Here is a 17,480-nt window from a genome sequence, read left to right as displayed (position 1 = left end):
GTTTATATGTGAGTACATATGTATTTATATGTGTAAATATGTATGTACATACATATATATACAAATAAATAAATACATATGTACACACACACATATATATATATATATATATATATATATATATATATGTGTGTGTGCATTGGAGGTCTTTGCAGTTAAGTAGATGAAAACCTGTAAAAACAGTTTTATGCACTATTCATATTTAAAGGGATAGTAAAGTCCAAATTAAACTTTCATGATTTAGATAGGACATGTAATTTTAAACCACTTTCTAATTGTTTTTTTTATCATCAAATTTGCTTTGTTTCTTGTTATTCTTAGTTGAAGCTCATATGCTAATTTCTAAGCCCTTGAAGGCTGCCTGTCATCTGAATGCATTTGACAGTTTTTCACAGTTAGAGGGCGTTAGTTCATGTGTTTCATATAGATAACACTGGGCTCACGCATGTGAAGTTATTTAAGAGTCAACACTAATTGCCTGAAATGCAAGTCTGTCAAAAGATCGGAGATAAGGAGGCAGTCAGCAGAAGCTTAGATACAAGGTAATTACAAAGGCAAACAGTATATTCATATAACAGTGTTGGTTATGCAAAACTGGGGAATGGTGAGGGGGTTATCTATCTTTTTAAACAATAATATTTTTTGGTGTTTAATATCCCTTTAATAAAGTGTTAGAGGGGCCGATTTATTAATAGTCGGACGGACATGATCCGCTGTAGCGATCATGTCTTCCTGACATCACTGAATGCCAACAGCGTATTTATCATTGCATTGGCCGCCCCCTGCAGATTTGCGGCCAATCGGACACTAGCAGGGGTTGTTAATCAACCCGATCGTATGTGATCGGGCTGATTGCTGTACACCGCCTCAGAGGTGGCGTACGAGTTAAAGGGACAGTTTACTCCCCTTTAATTTGTTCCCAATGATCCACTTTACCTGTTGGGGTGTATTCAAGTTCAATCCGATTGGCTGAACCAATCAGCCAATCAGATTGAGCTTGCGTTCTATTGGCTGTTCCGATCAGCCAATAGAATGCGAGCTCAATCTGATTGGCTGATTGGTTCAGCCAATCGGATTGAACTTGAATCTGATTGGCTGAGTCAATCAGCCAATCAGATTTTTCTACATTAATTCCAATTGGCTGATAGAATCCTATCAGCCAATCGGAATTCGACGGACGCCATCTTGGATGACGTCATTTAAAGGTACCTCATTCGTCGTTCAGTCGTCGGCCGGGATGGATGCTCCGCGTCGGAGGAGTGAAGAATGAAGATTGAAGATGCCGCTTGATGGAAGATGCTGCCGGATGGAAGAAGACTTTGCTGCCGCTTGGATAAAGACATCGCCGGGATGAAGACTTCTTCTTTGCCGCTTGGATAAAGACATCGCCCGGATCAGATGAGGAGTTTGGCCCGGTGTGGTGAAGACAAGGTAGGGAGATCTTCAGGGGGTAGTGTTAGGTTTATTTAAGGGGGGTTTGGGTTAGATTAGGGGTATGTGGGTGGTGGGTTGTAATGTTGGGGGGTGGTATTGTGTTTTTTTGTGGCATGCCCCACAAAAGGTCCTTTTAAGGGCTGGTAAGGTAAAAGAGCTTTGAACTTTTTTTAATTTAGAATAGGGTAGGGAATTTTTTTATTTTGGGGGGCTTTATTATTTTATTAGGGGGCTTAGAATAGGTGTAATTAGCTTAAAAATCTTGTAATCTTTTTTTTATTTTTTGTAATTTAGTGTTGTTTTTTTTTGTAATTTAGTTTAGTTTATTTAATTGTATTTTTAGATAGATATTTGTAGTTTATTTAATTTATTGATACTGTAGGTGTATTTGTAACTTAGGTTAGGATTTATTTTACAAGTAATTGGGTAATTATTTTAACTAGGTAGCTATTAAATAGTTAATAACTATTTAATAGCTATTATACCTAGTTAAAATAATTAACAATTTACCTGTAAAATAAATATAAACCCTAACATAGCTACAATGTAATTATTAATTATATTGTAGCTATCTTAGGGTTTATTTTATAGGTAAGTATTTAGATTTAAATAGGAATATTTTAGTTTATAATATGAATTAGATTTATTTAATAAGAATTTAGTTAGGGGTGTTAGGGTTAGATAGAGTTAATATAGTTAATATAAATACTATAGTAACTATATTAACTATATTAGCCCTAATATAATTAGGGTTAATATAGTTAATATATATAATGTAATAACTATATTAACTATAATATACTTAGGGTTAATATAGATAATATAGCTGGCGGCGGGGTAGGTAGATTAAATTAGGGGTTAATAATTTTAATATAGATGGCGGCGGTGTAAGGGGCTTACATTAGGGGTTAATACCATTAATATAGGTGGCGGCGGTGAAGGGAGGGCAGGTTATAGGGCAAAAGAGCTGTTAACTTTGGGGCAAAGCCCTGCACAAGGCCCTTTTAAGGGCTGGTAATAGAGCTTATTACTTTATGGATATTAGATTAGGGGTAATAATATTAATATAGCTGGCGGCGGTGTAAGGGGTCAGATTAGGGGATAGATCAGGTAGATGGCGGCGGTTTTAGGGGCTCACATTAGGGGATAGATCAGTTAGATGGTGGCGGTTTTAGGGGCTCACATTAGGGGATAGATCAGTTAGATGGTGGCGGTTTTAGGGGCTCACAGTAGGGGGTTAGTTTATGTAGGGGTTAAATACTTTATTAGGGATTGTGGCGGGGGATCGCAGGTTGACAGTAGACATTGAGCATGCGTTAGGTGTTAGGTTTATTTAGCAGCTAGTTTAGGGATTTACGGGGCTCCAATAGTAAGCGTAAGGCTTCTTACGGCTGCTTTTTGTGGCGAGGTGAAAATGGAGTAAGATTTCTCCATTTTCGCCACGTAAGTCCTTACGCTGTATATTGGATACCAAACTGCGCTGGTTTGGTATACCTGCCTATGGCCCAAAAAACTACGGGCGACGGCAGAAATATACGCGCGTAACTTCTAGGTTACGCCATATGTGATACCAAACCAGCGCAAATATTGGCGTCGCCAGATTTTGCGGGCGACGGTTTTTATCGGATCGAGCCCTTGGTTCAGTATCCCTTTAAATCATATAGATATTAATTTAAATTTTTATTCTGCATTTTTTTTTAATTTATACATATGAATTTAAGAAATGCACTTTGATGCTAGCATAATTGTTTTAATATACAAATCTTGTTAGAAAATTATTTCCTAACAAATTCATGAAGTTATACACATTTAAATATTTTCTTATTTTCCTAGTTAAAGCATAAACTTGGTTGCATTTTTTTACCTAAAATTTTATTATGTAATGCCTCATTGTTTTGCCTCAAATTATCTTATTTCATGTACATTATAGTTTAAGTAGGACAGCTGCCTTATGGGCAGAAGTGCTATGGGTTGAAGACCCATGTGTTCTCCAAGAGAGTGCTCAAATTGTTAGATTTTTTGTTACACAATTTATCTCAGTCTAATCTTAAAGTAATTTTATTTCTATCTAAATCATCTTGTTCATTTGAGACTATTCATTGGTTATAGCTTTTTAGTTGCAAATAATGGAACTAGACATCTATATGTGGAATCACATGCAATATAAACACCAACATGTAGTGGAGGTTGCAGGAGGGCAATGGGTGGGTCATTGCTCGCAAATAATTGTTGTAATACCCCAACCCTCAAAGGTGCTTGCAGCCCTAAAGTTTGCATACAGTCAATTGTATGTAATGTTTTGTGCTCTGCAAAGCACTCCCATCATTATGGAGACCCCCAGGATCTGCCTTATGACTTCATACTCTATCCCACACTTACCCATAAACCATAACCCTACAATAACCTGCAAATTAATTTGAAGTCACTCTCCTCAACCTAAACACACACATCAAGATAATCTCCAACTCCTACACATCCTCTAGACCCTAGTTTCTCAACCAGTGGTATGTATACCCCTGGGGGTGCTTAGGGCATTGGCAAGGGGTACTCCAGGGATTGGCCTTCATTATTTTTCCTGTTGTAGCTATTGCATACATTGCATAATCAAAGAAAGCTGTGTTTCTTATTTCTACCCTTGAGGACTCCTAACAGGGCAGAGTGTGAGTATTTTTCTGCTTAGGTTGGACCACTGCTCAATCACTGAATGACCTCAAATTGGTAAAACTTTAGATTCTGGCTGGAGACAAGTTGCAGATAAATGTGCCACTGGGAAATAGGTAAAGTGCATCATACTGTAGTATGCCTCAGTAAAACAAGACAGATAAAATGTATGAAATGGCTTTACAAATATAAAGATGGTGCTGTAAATATTCCTTTACTCATCATGCAGAAAATTGTTTTTTTTTCCTTTTTTTAATATAAGAAGCACATTAAATTGAATGATTAATATCAATGGACTATATATATATATATATATGTGTTTTAAGTGTTTATTATTCTCTGTTGTAATATTACCAAATCTTAAATTTACATAAAACATAAAACAAATATCTAATTCTTATATATTGACTTCATTAATATATCTGATACAAGCTTGTGAAATCAAGTGATACACATGATTTCAATTTTAGATCATGTAAAAGAGATTAATATTTGTGCTACATGTGGGGTACATAGGAAACAACTGTATGCCTATAGGGGTACTTGCTACAAAAAGGTTGAGAAATGTTGCTCTAGACTACTCCCTTCCTTGTTCACAAACCACAGGTGCTCTCTCACCTTTCTAAACACTCTCTGGCAACTATCCCACTTGTATGCACAAATGTTGTGGAACATTATATTACTTCCGGTGTACATTCTTATCTATTATCAACCACTATGTGCTCACAAATCTGCCGCAATTCTGGAACAAGACGGAAAAATGAATGACAATAGTTTTTATTGCTAATTCCTAGTGTGGGGCTAAATATGATCTATGTTATAGTTAACCCCTACTAACTAAATATTGACATGCTTAGTGTTGCCATGAAACCACCATACTTTGTGTAGGTCTATGTCATATTTTACGTTTATGGTCTGTGCTTAGACATTAGGTTAATAAAACATATGTCTATGAACTCAGGAGATATGGGGCATACTTATGATATCCTTTTCATTTTCTTGTACCACTACTTGCATGATAATCTTCAGAGGACCTCGAACATGAAGGGCATTTTTTTTTATAAAAAACACTACATGAAAGCCATTTCATGGTCAAGTATATCCATGGACCAAGACCTGTAGTAGATTTATATACTAAATAAGGTTTATAACTTAAGGGAAATTGATACTTTTATGGTGTCAAATTGGGTCTGGGTTTTATTAAGCCCTAATAGTTAAAAGGTAACATTTTTAGTTTGGTCAAAAACAATGTCATATTACCACAGGTATGTTGCCTATTTATAGGCTATGCTAACCCTGGGCTTATAAAACATATACACGTTTGGCATTTTTATGTTCAGGAGACATGTCACTCAATTCACACTTTTTTCTTTCTTCTATTATGTGCTCAATAAAAGAATAATATGGGATTTAACCCCTTAAGGACCAGCGATGTACCCTGTATGTCGCTGGCCTTTTTTTGGGACTTGATTGTTTTATAGCGCGGTCTTGCCACCAGCGTTGAGACTGCTCTATTCCACAAAGCCTGCTGGAGGGAGGGAATTAATAGCGTGTTCTTGCTAGACTTGTGCTATTATGTCCTGAAAAAACCCTTAACGACCAGTGACATACAGGGTACATTGTGGTCATTAAGGGGTTAAACAAGATATGTCAGAAATGAACACAAGAAAATAATTATGTGAAATAATTAAAAACACTTATTTTTTTAAGTCAATTTCTGGAGGGGATTTATTTGGATTAAAAAATTCTGGCTTTTAAGAATTGCTTATGTTGTGCTGTGTAGTAGTTTAGCCTTGAAAAGCAGGTAATGGATTTTTTGTTTTGACCGTAGAGGAAACACTTTTACTCTCTTAGGGCCCAATGATCTAACGTACTCTGCTCAAGTGATACGATCTAAGAAGTCTTATCAGCACTGGGAGGTCCCTCAAAAATGTTTAAAACTTAAATTTTACCATGGGAGATATTTATCTCACTATGCATAGTTCTACGTGTGAATGAGAGGCACCTAAATCACAATAATAAAAAAATCCCAGAGGTTTCATGTGATTCCTCTCCATGCTGGCGAGTTTTTTATCATTAGATTGTTATAGATTTTATGTCAATTTTGCACAAAAAATATTAATACCCATATATAATATTAATGGGTAATATTAATGTTGATGAAAAATCCTGATGAACCAGGGCTTTCATATGTAAGTTTACTTTCAGTGATAGGATTTAATTTTTAAGTTAAAGGGGTAGATGTATCTTCCATCAAGCAGCATCTTCAATCTTCTTTCTTCGCTCCACCGACGCGGAGCATCCATCCCGGCCGACGACTGAACGACGAATGAGGTACCTTTAAATGACGTCATCCAAGATGGCGTCCGTCGAATTCCGATTGGCTGATAGGATTCTATCAGCCAATCGGAATTAAGGTAGAAAAATCTGATTGGCTGATTGAATCAGCCAATCAGATTCAAGTTCAATCCGATTGGCTGAACCAATCAGCCAATCAGATTGAGCTTGCGTTCTATTGGCTGTTCCGATCAGCCAATAGAATGCAAGCTCAATCTGATTGGCTGATTGGTTCAGCCAATCGGATTGAACTTGAATCTGATTGGCTGAGTCAATCAGCCAATCAGATTTTTCTACCTTAATTCCAATTGGCTGATAGAATCCTATCAGCCAATCGGAATTCGACGGACGCCATCTTGGATGACGTCATTTAAAGGTACCTCATTCGTCGTTCAGTCGTCGGCCGGGATGGATGCTCCGCGCCGGAGGAGTGAAGAATGAAGATTGAAGATGCCGCTTGATGGAAGATGCTGCCGGATGGAAGAAGACTTTGCTGCCGCTTCGATAAAGACATCGCCGGGATGAAAACTTCTTCTTTGCCGCTTGGATAAAGACATCGTCCGGATCGGATGAGGAGTTCGGCCCGGTGTGGTGAAGACAAGGTAGGGAGATCTTCAGGGGGGTAGTGTTAGGTTTATTTAAGGGGGGTTTGGGTTAGATTAGGGGTATGTGGGTGGTGGGTTGTAATGTTGGGGGGTGGTATTGTGTTTTTTTTTCAGGCAAAAGAGCAGTTTTCTTTGGGGCATGCCCCACAAAAGGCCCTTTTAAGGGCTGGTAAGGTAAAAGAGCTTTGAACTTTTTTTAATTTAGAATAGGGTAGGGAATTTTTTTTATTTTGGGGGGCTTTATTATTTTATTAGGGGGCTTAGAATAGGTGTAATTAGCTTAAAAATCTTGTAATCTTTTTTTTATTTTTTGTAATTTAGTGTTTTTGTTTTTTTTTGTAATTTAGTTTAGTTTATTTAATTGTATTTTTAGATAGATATTTGTAGTTTATTTAATTTATTGATAGTGTAGGTGTATTTGTAACTTAGGTTAGGATTTATTTTACAAGTAATTGGGTAATTATTTTAACTAGGTAGCTATTAAATAGTTAATAACTATTTAATAGCTATTATACCTAGTTAAAATAATTAACAATTTACCTGTAAAATAAATATAAACCCTAACATAGCTACAATGTAATTATTAATTATATTGTAGCTATCTTAGGGTTTATTTTATAGGTAAGTATTTAGATTTAAATAGGAATATTTTAGTTTATAATATGAATTAGATTTATTTAATAAGAATTTAGTTAGGGGTGTTAGGGTTAGATAGAGTTAATATAGTTAATATAAATACTATAGTAACTATATTAACTATATTAGCCCTAATATAATTAGGGTTAATATAGTTAATATATATAATGTAATAACTATATTAACTATAATATACTTAGGGTTAATATAGATAATATAGCTGGCGGCGGGGTAGGTAGATTAAATTAGGGGTTAATAATTTTAATATAGATGGCGGCGGTGTAAGGGGCTTACATTAGGGGTTAATACCATTAATATAGGTGGCGGCGGTGTAAGGTGGGCAGGTTATAGGGCAAAAGAGCTGTTAACTTTGGGGCAAAGCCCTGCACAAGGCCCTTTTAAGGGCTGGTAATAGAGCTTATTACTTTATGGATATTAGATTAGGGGTTAATAATATTAATATAGCTGGCGGCGGTGTAAGGGGTCAGATTAGGGGATAGATCAGGTAGATGGCGGCGGTTTTAGGGGCTCACATTAGGGGATAGATCAGTTAGATGGTGGCGGTTTTAGGGGCTCACAGTAGGGGGTTAGTTTATGTAGATGGCGGCGGTTTAGGGGTTAACTACTTTATTAGGGATTGCGGCGGGGGATCGCGGTTGACAGGTAGATAGACATTGCGCATGCGTTAGGTGTTAGGTTTTATTTAGCAGATCGCGGTTGACAGGTAGATAGACATTGCGCATGCGTTATGTGTTAGGTTTATTTAGCAGCTAGTTTAGGGAGTTACGGGGCTCCAATAGTCAGCGTAAGGCTTCTTACGGCTGCTTTTTGTGGCGAGGTGAAAATGGAGTAAGATTTCTCCATTTTCGCCACGTAAGTCCTTACGCTGCATATTGGATACCAAACTGCGCTGGTTTGGTATACCTGCCTATGGCCCAAAAAACTACGGGTGACGGCAGAAATATACTTCTAGGTTACGCCGTATATGTGATACCAAACCAGCGCAAATATTGGCATCGCCAGCTTTTGCGGGCGACGATTTTTATCGGATCGAGCCCTTGGTTCAGTATCCCTTTAAATCATATAGATATTAATTTAAATTTTTATTCTGCAATTTTTTTTTAATTTATACATATGAATTTAAGAAATGCACTTTGATGCTAGCATAATTGTTTTAATATACAAATCTTGTTAGAAAATTATTTCCTAACAAATTCATGAAGTTATACATATTTAAATATTTTCTTATTTTCCTAGTTAAAGCATAAACTTGGTTGCATTTTAACCTAAAATTTTATTATGTAATGCCTCATTGTTTTGCCTCAAATTATCTTATTTCATGTACATTATAGTTTAAGTAGGACAGCTGCCTTATGGGCAGAAGTGCTATGGGTTGAAGACCCATGTGTTCTCCAAGAGAGTGCTCAAATTGTTAGATTTTTGGTTACACAATTTATCTCAGTCTAATCTTAAAGTAATTTTATTTCTATCTAAATCATCTTGTTCATTTGAGACTATTCATTGGTTATAGCTTTTTAGTTGCAAATAATGGAACTAGACATCTATATGTGGAATCACATGCAATATAAACACCAACATGTAGTGGAGGTTGCAGGAGGGCAATGGGTGGGTCATTGCTCACAAATAATTGTTGTAATAACCCAACCCTCAAAGGTGCTTGCAGCCCTAAAGTTTGCATACAGTCAATTGTATGTAATGTTTTGTGCTCTGCAAAGCACTCCCATCATTATGGAGACCCCCAGGATCTGCCTTATGACTTCATACTCTATCCCACACTTACCCATAAACCATAACCCTACAATAACCTGCAAATTAATTTGAAGTCACTCTCCTCAACCTAAACACACACATCAAGATAATCTCCAACTCCTACACATCCTCTAGACCCTAGTTTCTCAACCAGTGGTATGTATACCCCTGGGGGTGCTTATGGCATTGGCAAGGGGTACTCCAGGGATTGGCCTTCATTATTTTTCCTGTTGTAGCTATTGAATACATTGAATAATCAAAGAAAGCTGTGTTTCTTATTTCTACCCTTGAGGACTCCTAACAGGGCAGAGTGTGAGTATTTTTCTGCTTAGGTTGGACCACTGCTCAATCACTGAATGACCTCAAATTGGTAAAACTTTAGATTCTGGCTGGAGACAAGTTGCAGATAAATGTGCCACTGGGAAATAGGTAAAGTGCATCATACTGTAGTATGCCTCAGTAAAACGAGACAGATAAAATGTATGAAATGGCTATTACAAATATAAAGATGGTGCTGTAAATATTCCTTTACTCATCATGCAGAAAATTGTTTATTTTCCTTTTTTTAATATAAGAAGCAAATTAAATTGAATGATTAATATCAATGGACTATATATATATATATATATATATATATATATATATATATATATATATATATATATATATATATATATATATATATATATATATATATATATATATATATGTGTTTATTATTCTCTGTTGTAATATTACCAAATCTTAAATTTACATAAAACATAAAACAAATATCTAATTCTTATATATTGACTTCATTAATATATCTGATACAAGCTTGTGAAATCAAGTGATACACATGATTTCAATTTTAGATCATGTAAAAGAGATTAATATTTGTGCTACATGTGGGGTACATAGGAAACAACTGTATGCCTACAGGGGTACTTGCTACAAAAAGGTTGAGAAATGTTGCTCTAGACTACTCCCTTCCTTGTTCACAAACCACAGGTGCTCTCTCACCTTTCTAAACACTCTCCGGGAACTATCCCACTTGTATGCACAAATGTTGTGGAACATTATATTACTTCCGGTGTACATTCATATCTATTATCAACCACTATGTGCTCACAAATCTTCCGCAATTCTGGAACAAGACGGAAAAATGAATGACAATAGTTTTTATTGCTAATTCCTAGTGTGGGGCTAAATAGGATCTATGTTATAGTTAACCCCTACTAACTAAATATTGGCATGTTTAGTGTTGCCATGAAACCACCATACTTTGTGTAGGTCTATGTCATATTTTACGTTTATGGTCTGTGCTTAGACATTAGGTTAATAAAACATATGTCTATGAACTCAGGAGATATGGGGCATACTTATGATATCCTTTTCATTTTCTTGTACCACTACTTGCATGATAATCTTCAGAGGACCTCGAACATGGAGGGCATTTTTTTTTAATAAAAAACACTATATGAAAGCCATTTCATGGTCAAGTATATCCATGGACCAAGACCTGTAGTAGATTTATATACTAAATAAGGTTTATAACTTAGGGAAATTGATACTTTTATGGTGTCAAATTGGGTCTGGGTTTTATTAAGCCCTAATAGTTAAAAGGTAACATTTTTAGTTTGGTCAAAAACAATGTCATACTACCACAGGTATGTTGCCTATTTATAGGCTATGCTAACCCTGGGCTTAAAAAACATATACACGTTTGGCATTTTTATGTTCAGGAGACATGAGTCACTCAATTCACAATTTTTTCTTTATTCTATTATGTGCTCAATAAAAGAATAATATGGGATTTAAACAAGATATGTCAGAAATGAACACAAGAAAATAATTATGTGAAATAATTAAAAACACTTATTTTTTTAAGTCAATTTCTGGAGGGGATTTATTTGGATTAAAAAATTCTGGCTTTTAAGAATTGCTTATGTTGTGCTGTGTAGTAGTTTAGCCTTGAAAAGCAGGTAATGGATTTTTTGTTTTGACCGTAGAGGAAACACTTTTACTCTCTTAGGGCCCAATGATCTAACGTACTCTGCTCAAGTGATACGATCTAAGAAGTCTTATCAGCACTGGGAGGTCCCTCAAAAATGTTTAAAACTTAAATTTTACCATGGGAGATATTTATCTCACTATGCATAGTTCTACGTGTGAATGAGAGGCACCTAAATCACAATAATAAAAAAATCGCAGAGGTTTCATGTGATTCCTCTCCATGCTGGCGAGTTTTTTATCATTAGATTGTTATAGATTTTATGTCAATTTTGCACAAAAAATATTAATACCCATATATAATATTAATGGGTAATATTAATGTTGATGAAAAATCCTGATGAACCAGGGCTTTCATATGTAAGTTTACTTTCAGTGATAGGATTTAATTTTTAAGTTAAAGGGGTAGATGTATTAAGCAGTGGATGCTGCTTTCTACCCGCTGCTTTCACCAGAAATGCTTGTGCAATGATAAATGCCGATAGTGTATGCTGTCAGCATTTAACGATGTCGGGTGGACATTATTTGCTACAGCGGATCATATTCACTGACTATTTGATAAATTGGCCCCATAGTGTATGTAACAAATTAATTTTTTTCAGTCTTATTGCATTATTTTGATAACGTTAAAAAAGTAATCATATAAAAGGTGAATTGGTGCTGAAAAATCAGAGTATAGCTTCCCTATTTACATGTAAATCTACACCAAATAATGAAGTCCAAATGGATATATAGCAAAATCATAAAAATCTATCAGGCCTCCAGTAGTAGAAACATCTTTAAATTCCTGGCAATGAAAGGGTTACACAAAAATACCAGAGGATTGCAGAAGAGGGACACCCTCTTTTAGCGCTTATAAATTATAATGTCTTGATCCGCACCTGTAATCATGTATTGTTTTATAGACTTTCGACCTCAGCTACAGATTATCCAAGGATGAATGCAGGAATAACGGAATATGGGGAAAATGGTTATTGGCTTTCGAGTTTTGTATTGTACTCTAACCCTAGATATGCTTGATTGTAAATTAGAAAAAATAAATAAAACACATAATACAGTTTAAATGAAAGCATTAGGATAAATCCAGGATTAATAAAAACAACACTGTTTTGTAGATCCCAAAAGTGTATAAACAGCACATATTCCAGGTATAATTTAAAGTGCAGGTAGAAAACCCATTATCCAGACTGCTTGAAACTGGAAAATGTTTGGATTTCGGAATAGTTTGGATTTTGCAATCTTTGTGTATTTGCAGCTGTAAAATGGGACAATTTAGACACAGAATAGGACCAAAGTGTATTTACAGGTAATAATACAGCTTATACTTACAACCTAAAGGTAGTTTAATAATATATTACTGTAATCAGAAAGGTAATAATTGTTAAATAAATATACACTAGAATTTGCATTCTAAAACACAAAAATCAATTTAAAGACACAGGAGAAAAATTTGTGACTCACTGATGGGGAAAAATATAATTTTCAAGATTTTATTTTTTAATATTAATGAAAAAATTGTGGACTTTTGAATAATTCCGGATTTGAAGATTTGTACCTGTGAATGAGTACGTAATAATAACCTGCCCCGATGTGCTAAAATGTTTTAATATTGTGCCAATGATTGCTGGTAACTATGTAGTTAAATATGTAGTTAATCTTATTCACTACGCAGATTCCAAAGAACAGGACATGGTAATTGATGGCTACGTGTGTATGCCATTTGTGATTGGCTCACTGGCCTCGTCCTACTCTGTGACAGCATTTTATTGTGGTTCCTGAGCACATTTTATCTATGTGTTTAACTTCTTTGCAGGGGTTAAACACACACTAACAAGCATTCATGTAATAATAAAAAGACATAATAATTTAGTGGCCATTCCACAGGATGTGTAACGTTTGGGAGGCATGGCTCACCATTCCGCACACAGCCCCTTGGTATCCTTGTATTAATACACTTTTTACCTCTGTGATTACCTTGTATCTAAGTCTCTGCAGATTGCCCCCTATCTCAGTTCTTTTGGCAGGCTAGCATTTTAGCCAATCATTGCTGACTCCTAGGTAACTCCACGGGCATGAGCACAATGTTATCTATATGGCACACATGAACTTACACCCTCTAGTTGTGAAAAAAATCAAAATTCATTCAGATAAGAGATGGCCTTCAAGGGCTAAGAAATTAGCATATGAGCCTACATAGGTTTAGCTTTCAACTAAGAATACCAACAGAACAAAGCAAAATTGATGATAAAAGTACATTGGAAAGTTGTTTAAAATTACATGCACTATCTGAATCATTAACATTTATTTTTGACTAGACTGTCGCTTTAAATCATGTTTCCTTGTGAGAATGGCAATACTTTTGTTTAAATCTTTTTTTCCCCTTTTTTATAACCTCATTATTTTCTGATTATAACCCATGCAATGTTTCAGAGATTTTTTTTTGTAATCTCTGTAATTTAAGTAACTGAATTTAGATGAGTTGTTTTCAGTTTCATTGTATCATACTGTATGTAATCCTTTATATTTTTATCATATGTGATGGAACAATTTTACAAGTTATTTCACTTTTGTAAGATTTACAACATGCACATTGCAGTTGCAGAAAATAAACAGATTAAGTCCAGACGCTCAGAATTAAACAAGCACTCTGCAAAAGTCCAAATTCAAACAAAACCTCATAGATGTTCCTTTTGTATTGAAGTTTGGCTCTGTTACTAAAGAGCTTAAGAGGTCTTTAATCAGGGATAGATATTTTACCCAGAGGCATAATGGAATCTTTTTAGTAACATCCATAACAGGAAGATCTAAAACATCTACTTGGAGAGCGTTGCTTTGTAAAAAAAAGGCCAATCCAAACTCTTAAAGGGACAGGAAAACTGAAAAAATGTACATCAGCCACATAAAAAAATAAATGTTAAAATGTGTTTTGTATGAAAGGGGTTAAAGCTGTTGAAATATTTTATTAATTTAAAAGGAAATACAAGCTTGTGCACAACTTATTCCTAGGGACAGATTGCTCATTGGCTCATAAAGTGCAATTAAAACATCCTCCTCCTTAAAAACCCTATAGAAAGTTATTAGCATTTTATACTACGGTACATGAGAACTGTATAGAAATATATACAGCAATAAATGAACCTATAACACATTTTACACAATTGGCAGGTTATTGTAATTGCTTTACCAGTTATTAGAACTGTCCTAAACATTAGCAAAAGTCAAGACATGATTACAAGGGATATAATATAATACCAAGAATATAATATATTTCTGTTTGCTCTGTTCATACAGATCTAGTAATCCTTTTCTAACCTAAAGTAAGCTGCTCTGAAACATGCCCAGACTAGGATTTATAAAGGAAATGGCAGCAACCTGACTGTAGTACTGTCTGTCAGAGAAGTTAAAGTGAAGGTAAAGTTACTTGGTTGTTGATGTAGAATAACATTCTTTGTCCCAAAATATTATCGCCTAGATTTAGAGTTTGGCGTTAGCCGTCAAAACCAGTGTTAGAGGCTCCTTACGCTGGTTTTGGGCTACTGCTGGTATTTAGAGTCAGTCAGGAAAGGGTCTAACGCTCACTTTCCAGCCGCGACTTTTCCATACTGCAGATCCCCCTACGCCATTTGCGTATCCTATCTTTTCAATGGGATCTTTCTAACACCGGTATTTAGAGTCTTGGCTGAAGTGAGCGTTAGAAATCTAACGACAAAACTCCAGCCGCAGCAAAAAGCCAGGAGTTAAGAGCTTTCTGGGCTAACGCTGGTTCATAAAGCTCTTAACTACTGTGCTCTAAAGTACACTAACACCCATAACCTACCTATGTACCCCTAAACCGAGGTCCCCCCACATCGCCGCCACTCTATTAATTTTTTTTAACCCCTAATCTGCCGACCGCACACCGCCGCCACCTACATTATCCCTATGTACCCCTAATCTGCTGCCCCTAACACCGCCGACCCCTATATTATATGCCCCTAACACCAATGTCGCCTCCACCTACCTACAATTATTAACCCCTAATCTGCCGACCGGACCTCACCGCTACTATAATAAATGTATTAACCCCTAAAGCTAAGTCTAACCCTAACCCTAACACCCCCCCAAGGTAAATATAATTTAAATCTAACTAAATAAATTAACTCTTATTAAATAAATTATTCCTATTTAAAGCTAAATACTTACCTGTAAAATAAATCCTAATATAGCTACAATATAAATTATAATTATATTGTAGCTATTTTAGGATTTATATTTATTTTACAGGCAACTTTGTATTTATTTTAACCAGGTACAATAGCTATTAAATAGTTAATAACTATTTAATAGTTACCTAGATAAAATAATTACAAAATTACCTGTAAAAAAATCCTAACCTAAGTTACAATTAAACCTAACACTACACTATCAATAAATTAATTAAATATAATACCTACAAATAAATACAATTAAATAAACTAACTAAAGTACAAAAAATAAAAAAGAACTAAGTTACAAAAAATAAAAAAATATTTACAAACATTAGAAAAATATTACAACAATTTTAAGCTAATTACACCTACTCTAAGCCCCCTAATAAAATAACAAAGCCCCCCAAAATAAAAAAATGCCCTACCCTATTCTAAAATTAAAATAGAAAAGCTCTTTTACCTTACCAGCCCTTAAAAGGGCCTTTTGCGGGGCATGCCCCAAAGAATTCAGCTCTTTTGCCTGGAAAAAAAAACATACAATACCCCCCCCAACATTACAACCCACCACCCACATACCCCTAATCTAACCCAAACCCCCCTTAAATAAACCTAACACTATGCCCCTGAAGATCTTACTACCTTATCTTCACCACACCGGGTATCACCGAACCGTCCAGGCTCCGATGTCTTGATCCAAGCCCAAGTGGGGGCTGAAGACGTCCATCCTCCGGCTGAAGTCTTGATCCAAGCCCAAGCGGGGGCTGAAGACGTCCATCCTCCGGCTGAAGTCTTGATCCAAGCGGCGGCTGAAGAAGTCCATCATCGGGCAGAAGTCTTCATCCTATCCGGGCAGAAGAGAACATCCGGACCGGCAAACATCTTCTTCCAATCAGCATCTTCTATCTTCTTCCATCCGACAACGAGCGGCTCCATCTTCAAGACCTCCGGCGCGGATCCATCCTCTTCTTCCGACGACTAGATGACGAATGAAGGTTCCTTTAAGGGACGTCATCCAAGATGGCGTCCCTCGAATTCCGATTGGCTGATAGGATTCTATCAGCCAATCGGAATTAAGGTAGGAAAATTCTGATTGGCTGATGGAATCAGCCAATCAGATTCAAGTTCAATCCGATTGGCTGATTGGATCAGCCAATCAGATTGAGCTCACATTCTATTGGCTGATCGGAACAGCCAATAGAATGCAAGCTCAATCTGATTGGCTGATTGGATCAGCCAATCGGATTGAACTTGAATCTGGTTGGCTGATTCCATCAGCCAATCAGAATTTTCCTACCTTAATTCTGATTGGCTGATAGAATCCTATCAGCCAATCGGAATTCGAGGGACGCCATCTTGGATGACGTCCCTTAAAGGAACCTTCATTCTGTTTTAGGACGTCGGAAGAAGAGGATGGATCCGCGCCGGAGGTCTTGAAGATGGAGCCGCTCATCATCGGATGGAAGAACATAGAAGATGCCGCTTGGATGAAGATGTCTACCGGTCCGGATCTCCTCTTCTGCCCAGATAGGATGATGACTTCTGCCCGAAGATGGACTTCTTCAGCCGCCGCTTGGATCAAGACTTCAGCTGGAGGATGGACGTCTTCAGCCACCGCTTGGGCTTGGATCAAGACTTCAGCCGGAGGATGGACGTCTTCAGCCCCCACTTGGGCTTGGATCAAGACATCGGAGCCTGGACGGATCGGTGGTAAGGTAAAAGAGCTTTTCTATTTTAATTTTAGAATAGGGTAGGGCATTTTTTTATTTTGGGGGGCTTTGTTATTTTATTAGGGGGCTTAGAGTAGGTGTAATTAGTTTAAAATTGTTGTAATATTTTTCTAATGTTTGTAAATATTTTT

Source organism: Bombina bombina, chromosome 6 (assembly GCF_027579735.1).
Source record: "Bombina bombina isolate aBomBom1 chromosome 6, aBomBom1.pri, whole genome shotgun sequence".
NCBI classification, from domain to species: Eukaryota; Metazoa; Chordata; class Amphibia; order Anura; family Bombinatoridae; genus Bombina; species Bombina bombina.
This window is presented reverse-complemented; position numbering follows the sequence as displayed.